General features: G+C 49.4%; 6 non-coding genes across 6 annotated transcripts; 3 read left to right on the top strand and 3 right to left on the bottom strand.

Annotated features, from left to right (window-relative positions):
• Positions 1–5,022: 5,022 nt before the first annotated feature.
• On the bottom strand, positions 5,023–5,138 carry LOC138231513 (U5 spliceosomal RNA). The gene has a single exon (XR_011186764.1). It is a non-coding gene; the product is annotated as a U5 spliceosomal RNA (small nuclear RNA).
• Positions 5,139–10,402: 5,264 nt separating this feature from the next.
• LOC138231395 (U1 spliceosomal RNA) lies at positions 10,403–10,572 on the top strand. The gene has a single exon (XR_011186649.1). It is a non-coding gene; the product is annotated as a U1 spliceosomal RNA (small nuclear RNA).
• A 636-nt stretch (positions 10,573–11,208) lies between these two features.
• Positions 11,209–11,327, bottom strand: LOC138231453 (5S ribosomal RNA). Its single transcript, XR_011186704.1, has one exon. It is a non-coding gene; the product is annotated as a 5S ribosomal RNA (ribosomal RNA).
• A 1,808-nt stretch (positions 11,328–13,135) lies between these two features.
• Positions 13,136–13,299, top strand: LOC138231543 (U1 spliceosomal RNA). Its single transcript, XR_011186790.1, has one exon. It is a non-coding gene; the product is annotated as a U1 spliceosomal RNA (small nuclear RNA).
• Positions 13,300–13,935: 636 nt separating this feature from the next.
• LOC138231522 (5S ribosomal RNA) lies at positions 13,936–14,054 on the bottom strand. The gene has a single exon (XR_011186770.1). It is a non-coding gene; the product is annotated as a 5S ribosomal RNA (ribosomal RNA).
• A 1,306-nt stretch (positions 14,055–15,360) lies between these two features.
• On the top strand, positions 15,361–15,502 carry LOC138231417 (U4 spliceosomal RNA). Its single transcript, XR_011186670.1, has one exon. It is a non-coding gene; the product is annotated as a U4 spliceosomal RNA (small nuclear RNA).
• The last annotated feature ends 698 nt before the right edge of the window (positions 15,503–16,200 follow it).

Here is a 16,200-nt window from a genome sequence, read left to right as displayed (position 1 = left end):
ATTGGGTTGGAATATTATGCATTACAAAGAATGACTATCCAGAACAGGGTATCACGTGGCTTCAACTGACTGTGATCACTCAGTATGTTGATAGTATTCTGAGTGCTTCCCCTGACGAGGAAACCCACAAGTCTGAGTTGCTTCAGCTTTAGAGTGTCTAATATTAAGCAGTTATGATAAGGCCCTTTTGTGTCGAGCATTGTGTGATTTTAACAGGGCCAGGGTGCAATATTTTTACGGGGTGAGCACAACTTTTAACAGATCTGCTTAAGGGGGGAGTGCAGAACAAGGACAAGATTGCCTTGGTACCAGCAGCAAAAGCCGCCTGTAATAATTTGAAACAAGCTCTCTTACAGGTGCTGAGACTGGGGTTTCCTCAGATGGATCAACCATTCTTTGTATGTAAGTGTGGACAAAGGGTTCTGGGCAGCTGTGCTGACGCAGGAGCATGGAGGTAGGCACTATTATACCATTCGATACTGTAGCCAAAGGGTGGGGGACGGTGAAAATTGAAGAAAATGTAATACTGTTTACTGATGGGTCCTCTCTGATGCATGAGGGAGAACAGAGAACAGGCTGAGCCGTTACAACAGAATTCGAGGTGCTAACAATCGGAAAATGCCCCTCCACTGCCTCAGCACAGCAAGCCAGTTAAGAGCACTGATGGAAGATTGTAAAAAGAAAGATGTTAAAAGGTTACTGTATATGTATATAATGTATGTATTTGTTGCATGTAGGCCACAATTCTGGATGGCTATGGAGAAATAAGATTCTCTCACAACGGCAGGGACTCCAGTTAAGAATACTGGGCTTGTCTCTGAACTGATTTGTAGTTTTACAGCTGCCGACGGAAGCAGCTTGAGTAAGGTGTCAATAACACAATAAATAAAGAATTCCAGTAACTCAAGGTAACAACCATGCAGATGCAGATGCCAGACGAGCGGCACTGGGAGGGCGGGAGTCTGAGACCCCTGTGAAACCTCTATTGGGGAAAGGGGAGAATTCAGGTTGAGGCCTTTAATAGATGTTTAATAGTGGTTAGAACAAATGTGTAAAGAATGTGGGGTTGTATGATGATGTGATGTGGGCTGGCACATACCCAAGTGTATGATAAAGATGATCCCGTGGTACGGACTGCCCTGCCCCTTGGATACTGATCTAGGGGCAGACTACACTGGGAAGGTGTGCCAGGCTGTAATTGCCTCACTAGGGGTAAGTTGGAAGTCACATTGCCCCAATCACCCACAGTCTGAAAGACCAACTAAGGAAATATCAACTGAAGGGACACCGTGGGTAGATGCTCTACCTGCAGTCCTGTGCGGTTTGCGGGCTGGAGCAAATGGAACTGTGAGACTGAGCCCATTTGAGATCATCACGGGCAGCCAAAGAAACTCCCTGGAGGCCAAGTTTGGCTAACGCACTGATGAATTAACTAACTCTCTATTAAAGTAGTGTAGGTTTGTTAACTGAAGCGGTGCACAGGGCTTGTGAACAGGTGCCGGACGCTTGGGGACCTCCAGCAGAGGGGAGACACGACCGGATACCTGGCGAGTGGGTGTAGGTGAAGAAGAGATACCCTGCCAGACGTTGCAATCCTGCTGGGAGGGACCATATCAAGTGCCACTAACTACTGATTGTGCCATCTGAGTGACAGGATGAGATCGCTGGATCCGCGCATCGCACTTTCACCGACCCACGGCACCAGAGACTGAGTGAACAGAAAGAAGGATGTTGTTACCGTTTCTGTGTCTGATGCTTCCTAAGACCAACAGTGTGCTTGTTAGGCCTGAGGAGCATTACTGGGGATATGGTATCAATACATTCCAGGTGTTGGCATATCTATTCAGCCAAAAAATTATAATCGGAGTTGGGTCAATATTGCTGTTCCAAGATCCTGACGATAGATCTCCACATGGCTGAGGTCTGCGTTTGGGTCCTGGGGTAGGACTTTATGTATTTGTAGGATTAGGATTGTTTTATGTGTAAAATTGTAACTATCACTTGTACAAAAACATCAATAACACCTTGTTGTAACCGTGGAACGCACAATGTCATGGTAATGCATGCCTGTACATCTAAAAAGGAAAGATCTGCCCTGACATTGTATTTGTAAAAATAGACAGTCCTGATGTATGCCATATTTTATAAGGGGGGAATGAAGTAAGAGACAAGATGTTAAAAGGGTTAATAACTTAAGTCAGTTCTGCCTGAAAATTAGACTTCTAAGCAACAGGGGTTTATGGCAGGAAAGGGGGTTAACTGATAAGGATTCCGGATGCGAGCAAGGAACCCTCTGGGGGCATAATCTTAAACTGACCATTTAGCAAGGGCCTCTTAACTGGCCAAATACCATGACCCCCCCCCCCCTTACAATAACATCGAATGACGTCTGAAGCAGCAAGCAAGGACTATATAACCTAAAAGTTTGTACCGGCACATCGAACAATACTTCGGTTTTGTTGTTTCTTGCGGGAAACAAGACTTTGGCTTTATTGTTCTTTGCATGCAATAAACTCATCTGTTTTACTTCATCTCGGGATCAAGAACCTTATTCCTTCTGTTACAACAGGGCTTTCTCACGCAGTTTCATGGTTCTTGTAACCCAAATCCTACACTGGCCTGAAGTGCCCCCCCATTTCACAGCATTTTTCAGCTGATTTAAAATGTACCTAAAGGAGAAGCATTATTGAAGACCATCAATTACCAAGAACTTTTGTCAAAGGTTTTGGTGGTCATTTTTAATTTTTAATGACCACAGAGCGCTGTGACCTCGGTTTTACATCTCATCCAAAAGACAGCGCCCTTTTACAACACAGCGTCTCCGTCACTATGCTGGGGAATTGGGACCCGCACAGACCTCAGGGTGAGCGCCCCCCCGCCGGCACCATTAACACCGCTTCCAGCTGGAAGCTTTGTTTTTCCCTGTAGCTCACCCTCATCCGGGTACTGACCTGGCTCACACCTGCTTAGCTTCAGTGGGTTTTCAGTTGCGAGTTGCAAGGGGATGCAAGTGATGGAGCCGCTCGCTGCAAAAGCCACTGCAGTGGCCAGGAATCGAACCCGAGCCTCCCGCGTGGCAGGCGAGAATTCTACCACTAAACCACCAATGCTCGGTGCCTGGGCTTTCAAAAAAGACGCTTTTTTGGTGCTCTGTGCAAAAAGCGTCGACATGCTTCCAGCTGCAAAATGCCATTCGCGGACGCTGAAGAATTTATTTCCAAGGCAGTGGGTACAAGCTATTTGGTGTTTTAAAACCACCAGCAAAGAGGCGCGCTTCTTTGCTTGCGCCGGAACACAACGACAGGAGGTGGACAACGTAGTTGGCAGGATTCGGAGCTACGCGGGAAGAACCCAATGGATTTCTAGTTCATCGCCTTAACCACTCGGCCACGACTACAGAAAGCCCCACCGCCGCTGCGTTCTTGCTACAATCTTACCTGGATCGCGGGGCGCCGGCGGAAGCCTATTTCAAAGTCATTCTCCGTTTCAAAAAAACATTTCCAAAATACAAGCCTTGCAGACAGACACGCCTCAGAGGACTTAAAGGTGGCTTCATATCGGAATGATAAAGTCTACCCGTCCGGACATGAAAATGCCACTTTGTTACACACAAAAAAAGAATCAACAACAGAGAAATGCCCACAAGCACTTGAAAAGCCGCACCACGCCGCACTTGAAATAGCTCTTACATTAGTGGTAGACGCAGGAATCGCCTTTTTATTTACGCTCTTATCAAACTGTCAAAGGTTTGCTTTGCGAACGCTGCAGGACATCGCACAATCTCTTTTGAACGGGGACAAACGATTTCTTATGGGGCGCAGTAAGTACAGACGTTTAAAAAGCTCCACTCATGCCGACGATGCAGCATGAAGAAGCGCAACCTAACGTTTGACAGACAAAAGCCGGGCGCCGCTACGAGCAATATGAAATCAAACTGACAGCACACGGCGTTTCGCGCTGACTCAAAAGTGATCTCGACAGTCGCTGTTCTTTGCATAACGCTGAAAGAGCTAAAGAGCGTTTCTGTTGAGACGTAACAAGCTCGTTTCTTTCTACCATGATGTCACCATGACACAATCTGTCTTTAAACACCTTGCTCAGTCTCTGACTTTCCACTTTACCATGAGTCGGGCTCAGCTGCACAGAGGCGAGAGCAGAGCAATGAGGTCACGGGGACAGGGGAGTCACACGCTGGCGGTTTGAACACGCGGAAGATCACTGAGGGATCCACAGTATGTGGACCCTCCGTGCGCCATCATTCCACACTCCAGACTCTGAATCCTGCCATCTGAGTTAAGATCTCGGCGGAACCTGAGGCGCAGTTCTTTCTTAAAACGTAATCTGGTGAGCATTTCTAGAATCGTACTTGTATAGGTGCAGCCTTTAATGTGTTGCTAGGTTAAAATTTATGACTTCTTGAACTTCAGTAGGCAACTGCCCTCTTGATTTCGGATTTAATTTCTTTATTACAGGGGCGCTTTTATGATGAAAGAGTCATGTTCAGGTACTTTGCTTGATGGAGGAAGCTCATTTCGGACTCTGTGATCTGCTCACCTGGAAAGGTCTGCTGTACTACTACAAGAGAGAAGTAGAGTCTGGAGGAGGGGACAATTTTATGATGCTTTGGAAGGTAATGTTTTTTTTTTCTTTGAAATCGAAATGAATCAGAATATCAGTGCAAAAGACAAACTCTTGGTTTGGTTTAAAGAGATATGGTTTTAAAACAGACAAAATGTAGAAAACAGGTGTTTCTCACTTTTGGAAAAGAATGGACCAGGGGTAATATTTTACTAGTTGCAGTGCTAAGCTCACTGGGTTACAGTCCTGCAGTGTCACACCAGGGCCAGTGGTGCAATGGATAATGTGTCTGACTATGGATTAGGAGTTTGGAGGTTTGACTCCTGCCTGGCGCTGGTTGTTTTTAAACACATCAGCCTACTCCCTAAGTAGCCTGTGCTACTTACTGCATTGTAAGAGCGATTGTGAGCGGTTTTGTTTTCTCTCTTTGACCAGCCCAGCTGCGCCCCACCCGAAGGCAGGGAAGCACAAAAATTGTATGGAACTCATTCATGCTCCTCTCCATGAAATCTTTAGTAAAAGGCAAAAGATTTGTACGAGATGAAGAGAAACCAGAGTGCGTGGCTGGACAGCTGCAGGAGCCCAGGCCGCCTTCAAGTCCTCTGCCCTGCCAGTCGTGGTTGGCAATGCACCTGGCCTTACAAACGAGCCAGTGGGGCCCGTTCAGCTCCGGGCTCATCGCCTGCGGCTCTCAGCTCACCTGGCAGGGGAGATACCTTGATCAGCCTGTAGTTGGAGTAGTTGGATTGTTTTCTTGTTTTGTGGAAGCAGTGTTTGTTTTGCAGTTTGAGATGGCAACCTTTGGATCCCGCAAGAATGCTGTACGTTTTGAGCTTTTGGATGACCTCTTCATGGATCGTATGCAGTTCAGCAGAAAAGTGTTACAGAAGGAACTTGGCTTTGAACCTCGGCACTTGGATTTCATCTTCGCTCTCCCAGGTCAGAAAGCATTTGAGGTTGTTTTTGCTACCTATTCTCTGTTTGAACAATGCGTGGATGTGTTTGAGGCAAAAAGAGGGAAAGTTCCTGCCCTTGAGAAGATCAGCTTGCAGCCTCTGACACAGAGAGAGAGGAAAACGGTGCATGTTGTTATGTTCTCGGAACTGGCAAAGACGGAGGACATTCACACCTGGCTTAACCAGTACTGCACCGTCCACCATGGAACTGAGGTTAGAGATGTTGACGGTATAAAAACAGGAGCAAGGAAATTCGAGGTTCGCTTGCTACCGGACAATGTAAATGGAGGCTTAAGGCACCTGCCCTCTACAATCCGGCTGGGCGCCTGCAATGGCTATGTTTTTTATGTGGGACAACCAAAGGTGTGTCGGTGCTGTGGTGCTGTGGGACACCTGGCATCGTCCTGCACTGTGAAATGCTGCAAGACCTGTGGCAAACAGGGACATTTAGCCTCTGACTGTTCAATGCTGCCAAAGTGCAATTTATGTGGCTCGGAAGGACACGTTTTTAAGAACTGCCCTCACGCCTACGCCAATAAACTCAAAATGAGAAAGGATGAGGCAGTGCTTGTTTCAGCCAAACCGGCCCGAAAAGCCAAAGCAAACAACAAGTCAAACAAAGAACCCTTGTTGGACAAAGAGTCTCAGCCTCCAGCCAGGATCAGTCCTGCTGTGGCTCCGGGGCCGGTGGAAGAGAAATCCACTACCCCCCCACAACCGCAGACTGCACCAGACAAGCACGAGGGTTTGAAAACCCCCGAGAACAGCGAGGACCCCTCCCCCACTCCTGCTCCTCAGAACGAGGGCCAGTGTGGGGCCCCCCGGTGGAGCGGGTCCAGCGACGATACCCAGGATTCAGCGGAGCTGCTTTTCTCAGACTCTGCAAGTGCTACAGATGCCCTCCTCTCCTCCATCCAGTCCATCACGGAGGATCTGCAACAGCTGGTGGGTGAGGGGGAAGAGGAGACTGGTGCATCGGCTGCACCCCTTTCCCCTCAGTGCTCCCAGGAGCTGGACTTGAGGAAAAGGAAAAATGACTCTGTTTTCTACCCGAGCGAGGAGGAAGGAGAGCATGGCGATGGGGACAGCTGGAACCCCTCCACCCCTCCCTCTACCCCCTTCCTTGAAATGGACTCCGTGAATGCTTTTACTGCTGCCACCCTGATGAAGGCTCATTCAGAGGATGGCTGGCAGGAAATTGGTAAGAAGAAAAAGAAAAAGAAGAAGGTAACAGGTGAGACCGAAGAGAAATGTGTTTTGTAAAGACTGGTTCCACTTTCTTATGTAATATGGCTCTAAACATAATTTCTCTTAACACCAGAGGTATCAATGACAGAGTTAAATGCCAGTCTGTCTTTGATTACCTCCAGCAGAGAGAGGGAGATGTGTTGATGTTGCAGGAGTGTGCTTTAGCCTATCAAGAGAGGTATAAAAGCTTTGAAGATAGGTGGGATAAAGGGCCTTCTGTTTGGTCAGGGGACAATAACAACAGAGCCTCTGGCGTGGCCATTCTTTTCAAAGGATGGGCTTTCAAATTGAAAAGTATTCAGAGGGTCATAGATGGCAGGTTGCTGTGTGTGGATGTGGAATGGGGGACCGTTAACCTGCGGCTAATCAATGTGTATGGTCCTACTGACGTGGGAGGAAGGGTGGAGCTACTCAAGGCACTCTCTCCCCTATTGTTAAGTAGCACAGACGTGATAGTGGGAGGGGATTTTAATTGTATCTTAGAGCACACAGACAGGCAGTCTAGCTCTCCGATAAAATTGGATTCCAGCTCACTGGCCCTGCAAAACTTAGTTCAAGACTTTAAACTCTCAGACACATATAGATGTATATATCCCACAACAGCAGGATATGCATGGTCAGGGAGGAATAGCAGCTCCAGAATTGACTATTGCTTTGTCTCAGAGAGAGTGAAAGTTGTTGGGGTCACTCTTCAGCCTGTCTTCTTCTCAGATCATCAGGCTTTAGGGTGTAGAGTGGAACTCCAGGGCGGGACTGTCTTTGGCCCAGGCCTCTGGAAACTCAACACAAAGCTGCTAGAGAACGAGGGGGTAGTATCCCGCTACAAGGAGAAACTATCACAGTGGCTGTCCTTGCAGTGTCTGTACGGGTCAGTAGGAGAGTGGTGGGAGGAGGTGAAGATGAGGACAAAGGCCTTTTTCATGGCTGAGGGAAGGAAGGCTGCTGCCAGACGGAGAGGAGTGCTAGCCAGGAAACAGAGGCAGCTGCAGCGTCTCTACACGATGCTGCACAGTGGCTTCGATGTGCTCGAGGATATCACCCTTTTAAAAAAGGACATCCGGAGCATAGCCGAAGAAAGTAGTCGAGGAGTGCTGTTAAGAGGCAGAGTGCAGTTCTTGGAAGAAAATGAGAAGTGTACTCGCTTCTTTTTCAGGAAAGTGGTAGGCTCCAAGTCTGTCATGGAAAGTGTAGTTGATGAGGAGGGACGAGAGAGAACAGAGCCGAGTGCTATCCTCTCCTGCACCAAGGCCTTCTACTCAAGACTGTACAGCTCTACAGAGGTAAAGGATGAAGAAATTCATTTTTTTACCTCAAAGCTAGAAAACGTTTTGAGTGAAGAAGATAGGGAAGTACTTGAGAGGGATTTCACAGTAGAAGAGCTGAGACAGGCTATGGAGAGCTTACAGAAGGGGAAAACTCCAGGTGCTGACGGGCTCCCTAAAGAATTTTATTGCACCTTTTGGGATCTGCTTCAGGATCCGCTACTGGTCCTATTCGAGGAAAGATATAAGACAGAATTGCTGCCTGACTCCTTAAGAGAAGGCACTATTTCTCTCTTGTTTAAGAAAGGAGCAAAAAATGACATAAAGAACTGGAGACCCCTCAGCCTGTTAGGCGTGGACACTAAGATCCTGTCCAAAGCCCTTTTCCTGCACCTACAAAATGTAGTGGCCTCACTGGTAGGGAAAGAACAGACTTGTGGGATAGCAGGACGCCTGATGAGCGACAACCTGGCCTTGTTGAGGGATGTCTGTCTGTACTCTGAGGATCGCTCCCTCCCTCTTTGCATTTTAGGTGTAGACCTAGAAAAGGCCTTTGACCGCCTAAACCGGCAGTACTTAACATCGGGACTTGAGCACATGAAGTTTGGCCCCATCATGAGAAAGTGGATTAACCTGCTGTACACAGGTAGCAACAGCAGAGTCATGGTTAATGGCAATAGATCACGCCCCTTTGAAGTCTGTTCAGGGGTGAGGCAGGGCTGCCCATTATCCCCCTTGTTATGCGTTTTGGCTATGGAGCCCTTAGCCTGTGCCTTGCGCCAGGATCAGGCCATTAATGGGATACCAGTGCCTGGAAGTGGGGGAGGAGAGGTAAAGACATCTCTATACATGGATGACGTCACCCTGCTCCTCTCTGACAATGCCTCAATTAGCAGAGCTCTGCAGTGCTGTGATCGTTTCTCTTTGGCTTCCTCCGCAAAAATTAACAAATCTAAGAGTGAGATTTTTTATCAGAACTGGAGGGAGCCAAAAGAAGGACATGATCTCAGGCTGCAAGAGAAGAGAATTAAGGTCCTGGGGGTGTATTTTGGAGAAGAGATGGGAACAGTAAATTGGCAGAACAAATTGCCAATCTTAAACAAAAAACTGATGCAATGGAAGGACCGAGACCTCACCATGACAGGGAAGGTGCTGGTCATCAAAGCCGAGCTCTTGCCTGTCTTGAATTTTCTGGCTTCTACCTTCCCAATCCCACACCGTGTTGCGGCGGTGATGAGGAGATTGATGTTTCAATTTCTATGGGGTGGGAAGCAGGAAAGACTCAGAAGGGAAATAATGTACAGGCCGCTACCCTCAGGGGGGAAGTCTGTCCCAGATATTGCTACGAAGCTGCTGTGCATTTTCCTGGCCTCTGTGCTGAGAGGCTTTGCAACAGCACCTGCAGCGCGTACCTGGACTTATTTTTCCAGGCTCTGGGTAGGTAGGGAGGTGTTCAGAGTGTGGGGTGTCAGACCCAAGCTGGACGTCCCACTCTCTGACACATGCCCTGCAATTTATGGGACAGTTAAAAGTTTTCTAAGATCTCACCCAATTGGCCATATTCCCCTCCGAGATGTCAGCGTCCAAAAACTGGAAGATTTCATTGCACCCCAGAACAATAGGCAGACCCATGTGGGCATTTTAACATCAGCCCAAACAAGGAAGGTGTGGAAACACACATCCTCTAAGTTTCTGTGCAACATTCACAGAGATTTAGCCTGGAGTGTCGTCCACCAGTGCTTACCGGTACGAACTTTCTTGTACCGTAGGGGCCTCACCCCCAGCCCTCGCTGCGTTAGGGTGGGCTGCGGCGAGGAGGAGACTGTATCCCATCTCCTGTGGTCCTGCTTTTTTGCTAAGGCCTTCTGGGCACAGTTTGAAGATTGGTTGCAGGCTCTCTCGCCCCAATTTACCCTGACCGCTGCTTTCGTCATATACGGCATCTCTCCTGTCAAACTTCCTCCTGACGTGTTTGACAGGATCTGGGCCGTGGTGAACAGTGGGAAAGTTGCCCTGTGGAGAGTGAGGAACATGGGGCTGTTCAAAGGCATCGAGATCCCAGTCAAGGCAGCAGGTAGCCTGGCCCTGTTCATCACCCGAGAGAACTATTACCTCAGAGATCTGTGGAGAGAAGGGAGGGAGGAAGCAGAAAATCTGTGGGAAATAGAGAGCATAGGTCAATATCTCAAGAAACTGTGAAAAACATTATCAAGTTTAAGTAAAGAATGTGATTTGCACCAGAAAAAAAGAAAATTGTTGCTATGTAACTGTTACCATGTCAAAATGTAATGAGATGTGATCATATATACTGTTTTAAGTATGTATATGAATGTAAAGCTTTCTGATTTGTGATGTCCTGTATTTTTTTGTGAAAAGAAAATAAAGTTCTTAAAAATCGAAATCAGTTCACCCAGGGCGAGGCTCGGCCATTGCACTCCGGCTGTGCTGACCCCTGCGAATTCCCCAAATGAGGGAATCTCGACTGCATAATTTCTGGTAGTGGGGGACTGCGTTCGCGCTCTCCCCTGATGTGCTTGGTCCAAAATCAGATACGGGAGGGTTAGGACACCACGAGCTGCGTGGCTGCGGAAGGATCCCGGTTCGACAGGAGTGGACGCCGCTGCTGGTTCTCGCTGGCTTTTAGTTAGGGGTCCGGAGAAGCATCTCAAGCTAGTTCCACTACTCCTTCCGGACGTTCATTCCCTTTTCAAAGTCAGTCGTTTTGCTGTAGTCTGCGTTCTTTAGGCTGATTATCGAGGTTAGCCTTTATTTGGTCATGGGGGGCCTCGGTACTGTATGCTGAGTCTAAAGACAGTTTCACCCGTTTTCTGATTGCTCGGTTCTGTACCAGTGCAGACATGTCAAACAGTGAATGGCTGTACCTCTATTGTATCCGTGCTCAATGAATGAAATCGGTAACAAATGAATATATGTCTAGTTATACGAAAAACGAGTGGTTTATCGACTCATCTTCATTTGCAGATTTAGAGGCAGCTTCGATATTCGTTTTACAGACGGGTTTTTTTTTTGGAATATGGGTCACACACATGCCACAGCAACAAAACATCTCTAGAGATGAGGCTATAGATCACCTTTCCATCCTGCAGGTTTTCCTCCCAAAGCCTACGGCACCAACGGCGACCCCTGCTGGCCGGGAGAGCAAAAGCTTACAGCACCTGGTATTCCCAGGCAGTCTCCCATCCAAGTACTAACCAGGCCCGACGCTGCTTAGCTTCCGAGATCAGACGAGATCGGGCGTGTTCAGGGTGGTGTGGCCGTAAGCGAAAGCCCTGGCGCCTGACTCGCTACTTGAAGCTGTGTGTGGCGGGGGTTCCGTGCCCCCCCGAGCGGGACTGAAGGATAGTTCGTGTGCAACTCTTTGGAAAGGAGCTGCTTTCCAAATCGCATTGCGTGCCTGGATGTTGGCGAATGCGCTCCCTTGTGTTGGCTCGTCCCGCACTGGAGGAGGACAAACAATCTGCACGGAGGAGCACCAGGCAAGTCTTCACCAGACAAAAACCTCCAGTGCACAGCACTCTGGAAACATTTCGGGGCTTTCGCGTGTTTATTTCAGCACGTAAAGCGCACCGGTCCAACACGTCGGCCGGGCGCGCGGCGCCTCCGCCCTCTTGTGGCCTTGCGGCGTCAGAGCAAGAGGCTCCTTCTCGCTGCCCTTCCGCTGTGTTGCAGGGCCCCGAGAGGGAACCCGGAGCGCCAACTTTGTTGGGGGCGGGGGACCGCTTTCGCGCTCTGCCCCCGGTCTCTTGCGCGAGTACTAAATCTCACGGACAGGGGGGCCTCGTCATTGATTGTTACAGGTGAGACGGGGATTAGGAGGAGACCCCGACTGATGGGTAAAGGGGAGCACTAACACCAGAGGGACACCCACGGCGTCTCTTTTTGAGAGACGCCCTGGGGTTTCCTAATGGCCAAGGAGGGTCGGGACCTCGGTTTGACGCCTCCCCCGAAGGACGGCGCCTGTTTGTGCAGCAGAGTGTCGCCATCAGGAGGCTGGGGCGTAAGAGAGCCACACAGCCCGCAGGGTGAGCGCTCCCTACTGGTCCCAGTCACACCTCTTGCAGGAGCAGCAGCAACCGGAGCTTTTCCGGGGTGGAATCTCCCATCCGGGTGCCGGCCAGGCTCACACCTGCTGGGCTGCCCCGGGGGTGAGCCCAGTCGAGAGTCGCAGGGCCAGATCTAGTCACCGGGGAGAAACGATACAAGTGAAGGATTGCTCGGCTCTCGGCACTTGAAAAGACCGACAAATGTCTCGTTCCCGCCGGAGCTGAATGTACCCGCATGTGTGGTGTCGTCTTCTTCCCCCGCCCCGCTGTGTTTGCTGTATTGTCTCTGAAGCCGGCCCCCCCGAGACGAGACGGGCTGTTCCTGTGCCCCAATTAACACTTTACAGGTGCCATTCCCCGGCATTGTGGCCATTGTCGGTGCTCACACGCGATAAGATAAGGCGGAGGAGAGCGGGGCATGCCCAGCGGCAGACATTCAAGGAGGGGGCAGTGCAAGGTGAGGTGAGGTGCGACACGCCGGAGCCCCGACGCAGCTAATGCGGAGCACTTGTTGGACTGGCATCGAAAGGACGTGTGCGCACGGAGCGAGCCTTCCCTGCGGCGGAGCGCGGGAACTTTCTCCCCCCCTCCCGCTGCAGGAGTTGTGTGCACTGCAGCGGTGCCGAGAGAAAAGCACAGAAGACAGCAGGCTCTGGAGAGCAGGTAAGAGACGGAGCCTTGTGGGCAGGCGAGCAGGCCCGTTTTTTGGAAATTGCTGAAAAGGTTTGTTCGGTGTGTGGCAGGCGCACGTCGCGAGCTTGCGTGGCGATCTGCCGGTCTGGAGTTATGCAAATGAGGCCGAATTGCATCCCGGGACATGCTGCGAATGCGCAACGGCGACTGCAGATGTGTAGGAAACGGCGCGCTCGTTTTCTCGTTTTGCCCACACTTTTGAGTGTAAGTGTGGCGTGTGAGTGTGTGAAAGAGTGGGCCCAGCAGGAGGCGGTGGCGTGCGGGGCGAGGAGGTGGCCAAGGCTGCGCGATTTGTGCTGTGGGTGCGGGCCGCTTGCAGGGGCCTGTTTAACTCATACTTACCTGGCAGGGGAGATACCTTGATCAAGAAGGAGGTTCACCCAGGGCGAGGCTCGGCCATTGCACTCCGGCTGTGCTGACCCCTGCGAATTCCCCAAATGTGGGAATCTCGACTGCATAATTTCTGGTAGTGGGGGACTGCGTTCGCGCTCTCCCCTGATGTGCTTGGACCAAAATCAGATACGGGAGGGTTAGGACACCACGAGCTGCGTGGCTGCGGAAGGATCCCGGTTCGACAGGAGTGGACGCCGCTGCTGGTTCTCGCTGGCTTTTAGTTAGGGGTCCGGAGAAGCATCTCAAGCTAGTTCCACTACTCCTTCCGGACGTTCATTCCCTTTTCAAAGTCAGTCGTTTTGCTGTAGTCTGCGTTCTTTAGGCTGATTATCGAGGTTAGCCTTTATTTGGTCATGGGGGGCCTCGGTACTGTATGCTGAGTCTAAAGACAGTTTCACCCGTTTTCTGATTGCTCGGTTCTGTACCAGTGCAGACATGTCAAACAGTGAATGGCTGTACCTCTATTGTATCCGTGCTCAATGAATGAAATCGGTAACAAACGAATATATGTCTAGTTATACGAAAAACGAGTGGTTTATCGACTCATCTTCATTTGCAGATTTAGAGGCAGCTTCGATATTCGTTTTACAGACGGGTTTTTTTTTTTGAATATGGGTCACACACATGCCACAGCAACAAAACGTCTCTAGAGATGAGGCTATAGATCACCTTTCCATCCTGCAGGTTTTCCTCCCAAAGCCTACGGCACCAACGGCGACCCCTGCTGGCCGGGAGAGCAAAAGCTTACAGCACCTGGTATTCCCAGGCAGTCTCCCATCCAAGTACTAACCAGGCCCGACGCTGCTTAGCTTCCAAGATCAGACGAGATCGGGCGTGTTCAGGGTGGTGTGGCCGTAAGCGAAAGCCCTGGCGACTGACTCGCTACTTGAAGCTGTGTGTGGCGGGGGTTCCGTGCCCCCCGAGCGGGACTGAAGGATCGTTCGTGTGCAACTCTTTGGAAAGGAGCTGCTTTCCAAATCGCATTGCGTGCCTGGATGTTGGCGAATGCGCTCCCTTGTGTTGGCTCGTCCCGCACTGGAGGAGGACAAACAATCTGCACGGAGGAGCACCAGGCAAGTCTTCACCAGACAAAAACCTCCAGTGCACAGCACTCTGGAAACATTTCGGGGCTTTCGCGTGTTTATTTCAGCACGTAAAGCGCACCGGTCCAACACGTCGGCCGGGCGCGCGGCGCCTCCGCCCTGTTGCTGCCCCTGCAGCTGCTTCACTTTTCCCTTTAGTTGCCATCGATTTTTTTGTAGTGCTATACATATACGATTGAGGTATCTTAGAGTTCTCCTTCGAAGACCCAGCACTCTCTTTTCTTTTCCCAGTGTTACTCATATCGGACTTTTTAAACCTAAAAAAAAATCGTTTTTTCTTTCAATTATAACTGAAGTTTAAACAACTAGTGTTAAGTCCTTCTTTTTCTGTAGTCAAAAAAAGCAAAAATTAACATTCAGGTCATGAAAACCCCAAAAAACCTCCCCAACCACTAAACTTTACCTCCCACCTGAGCGCCATCTTGAACGCCCCTACCACCAGAGAATGCTCACGATTTCGGAAGCTGTCTCCGGGACGTGCTGATTCCACACATCCTGAATAAATCATGATATTGTTAGTTGCTGTAGCTAGACGTTCAAATGAGTTTCATGGCCAGATGGACTGTTTCCTCCAGCGGTATAATATGGCAGTGAGACAGCACGATGCCTGCAAGACTATGTCACGCTAAACGCCACAGATTGTGTTTGTCCGTTCGTGTCAGTCGTCCCGCAGCCACGGGAAGTGGGACACAAACATGCTGCAATGCTTTCAAGACGTTAGGATTTGTTTGTGCAACATCCAAGAAGAGTACTTGTGGCTTGAATGTGAACTGTACGTGCCCGCCCCCTTTCCTCTGTAGTGCATGAGTTCCTCCCGGCATGCCCTTCGTCATTGTTCTGTCATCTTGTATTTAAAGGGTTGTATCTCTGCTGCTGAAAATAAGCAACGGTTTTCTCACAACGCCCTTTGTTCCCAACGGAGCCCTTGTCTGTCATGAAATTCTTCAAAACCTCAAGCTAGAAGAAGAAGAAGACGACAAATATGAAGCGTTATAGCAACGACATGCCATGAGACGATCGATAACGATTTCCATAGGATCCCCGCGGTTGCCTGGCAACCGTCAGCTTTGCGCAGTGGCAGTATCGTAGCCTGTGAGGTTTAGCCGAGGCGCGATTATTGCTAGTTGAAAACTTTTCCCAATACCCCGCTTCCGCCGGTTTGCAATACAATCGGCGAAAGCAATTTTTGACAGTCTCGTCAGAGACTGAGCAAGGTGTTTAAAGACAGATTTGGTCACGGTGATATCATGGTAGAAAGAAACGAGCTTGTTACGTGTCAACAGAAACGCTCTTTAGCTCTTTCAGCTTTATGCAGAGAACAGCGTCTGTCGAGATTACTTTTGTGTCAGCGCGAAACGCCGTGTGCTGTCAGTATGATTTCATATTGCTCATAGCGGCGCCTGACTTTTGTCTGTCAAACGTTAGGTTGCGCTTCTTCATGCTGCATCGTCGACATGAGTGGAGCATTTTAAACGTCTGTACTTACTGCGCCCCATAAGAAATCGTTTGTCCCCATTCAAAAGAGATTGTGCGATGTCCTGCAGCGTTCGCAAAGCAAACCTTTGACAGTTTGAAAAGAGGAATTTATTCTGCTTCCTGTGCGTGCAGTAGTTACAAAGATGAACGTCTTTACACGATGTGCTGCAGTTTTCAGTGGGCGGGCTTTGTCAGATGGCTTTGAAAAACGCACTGAGACATCATGAGCAGTGTCCTGCATGTTTTCTGTGTATAGCTGTCTTTTAACGCATACAGAATTCATTCGAAATCATTGATTTCTCCAATTAACAAGGGTCCCTTTTTGAACCTGCCAGAAGCATTCTTTCAATGTAACAGATTTACTCCGGGGAAGGGCAGCATGACATTGAGAGTAGCTCAAGCTTTCAGCACCTTTATCTGACTGCAT

The sequence above is a fragment of the Lepisosteus oculatus genome, unplaced genomic scaffold (genome assembly GCF_040954835.1).
Source record: "Lepisosteus oculatus isolate fLepOcu1 unplaced genomic scaffold, fLepOcu1.hap2 HAP2_SCAFFOLD_60, whole genome shotgun sequence".
Taxonomy (NCBI): Eukaryota; Metazoa; Chordata; class Actinopteri; order Semionotiformes; family Lepisosteidae; genus Lepisosteus; species Lepisosteus oculatus.
This window is presented reverse-complemented; position numbering and strand designations above follow the sequence as displayed.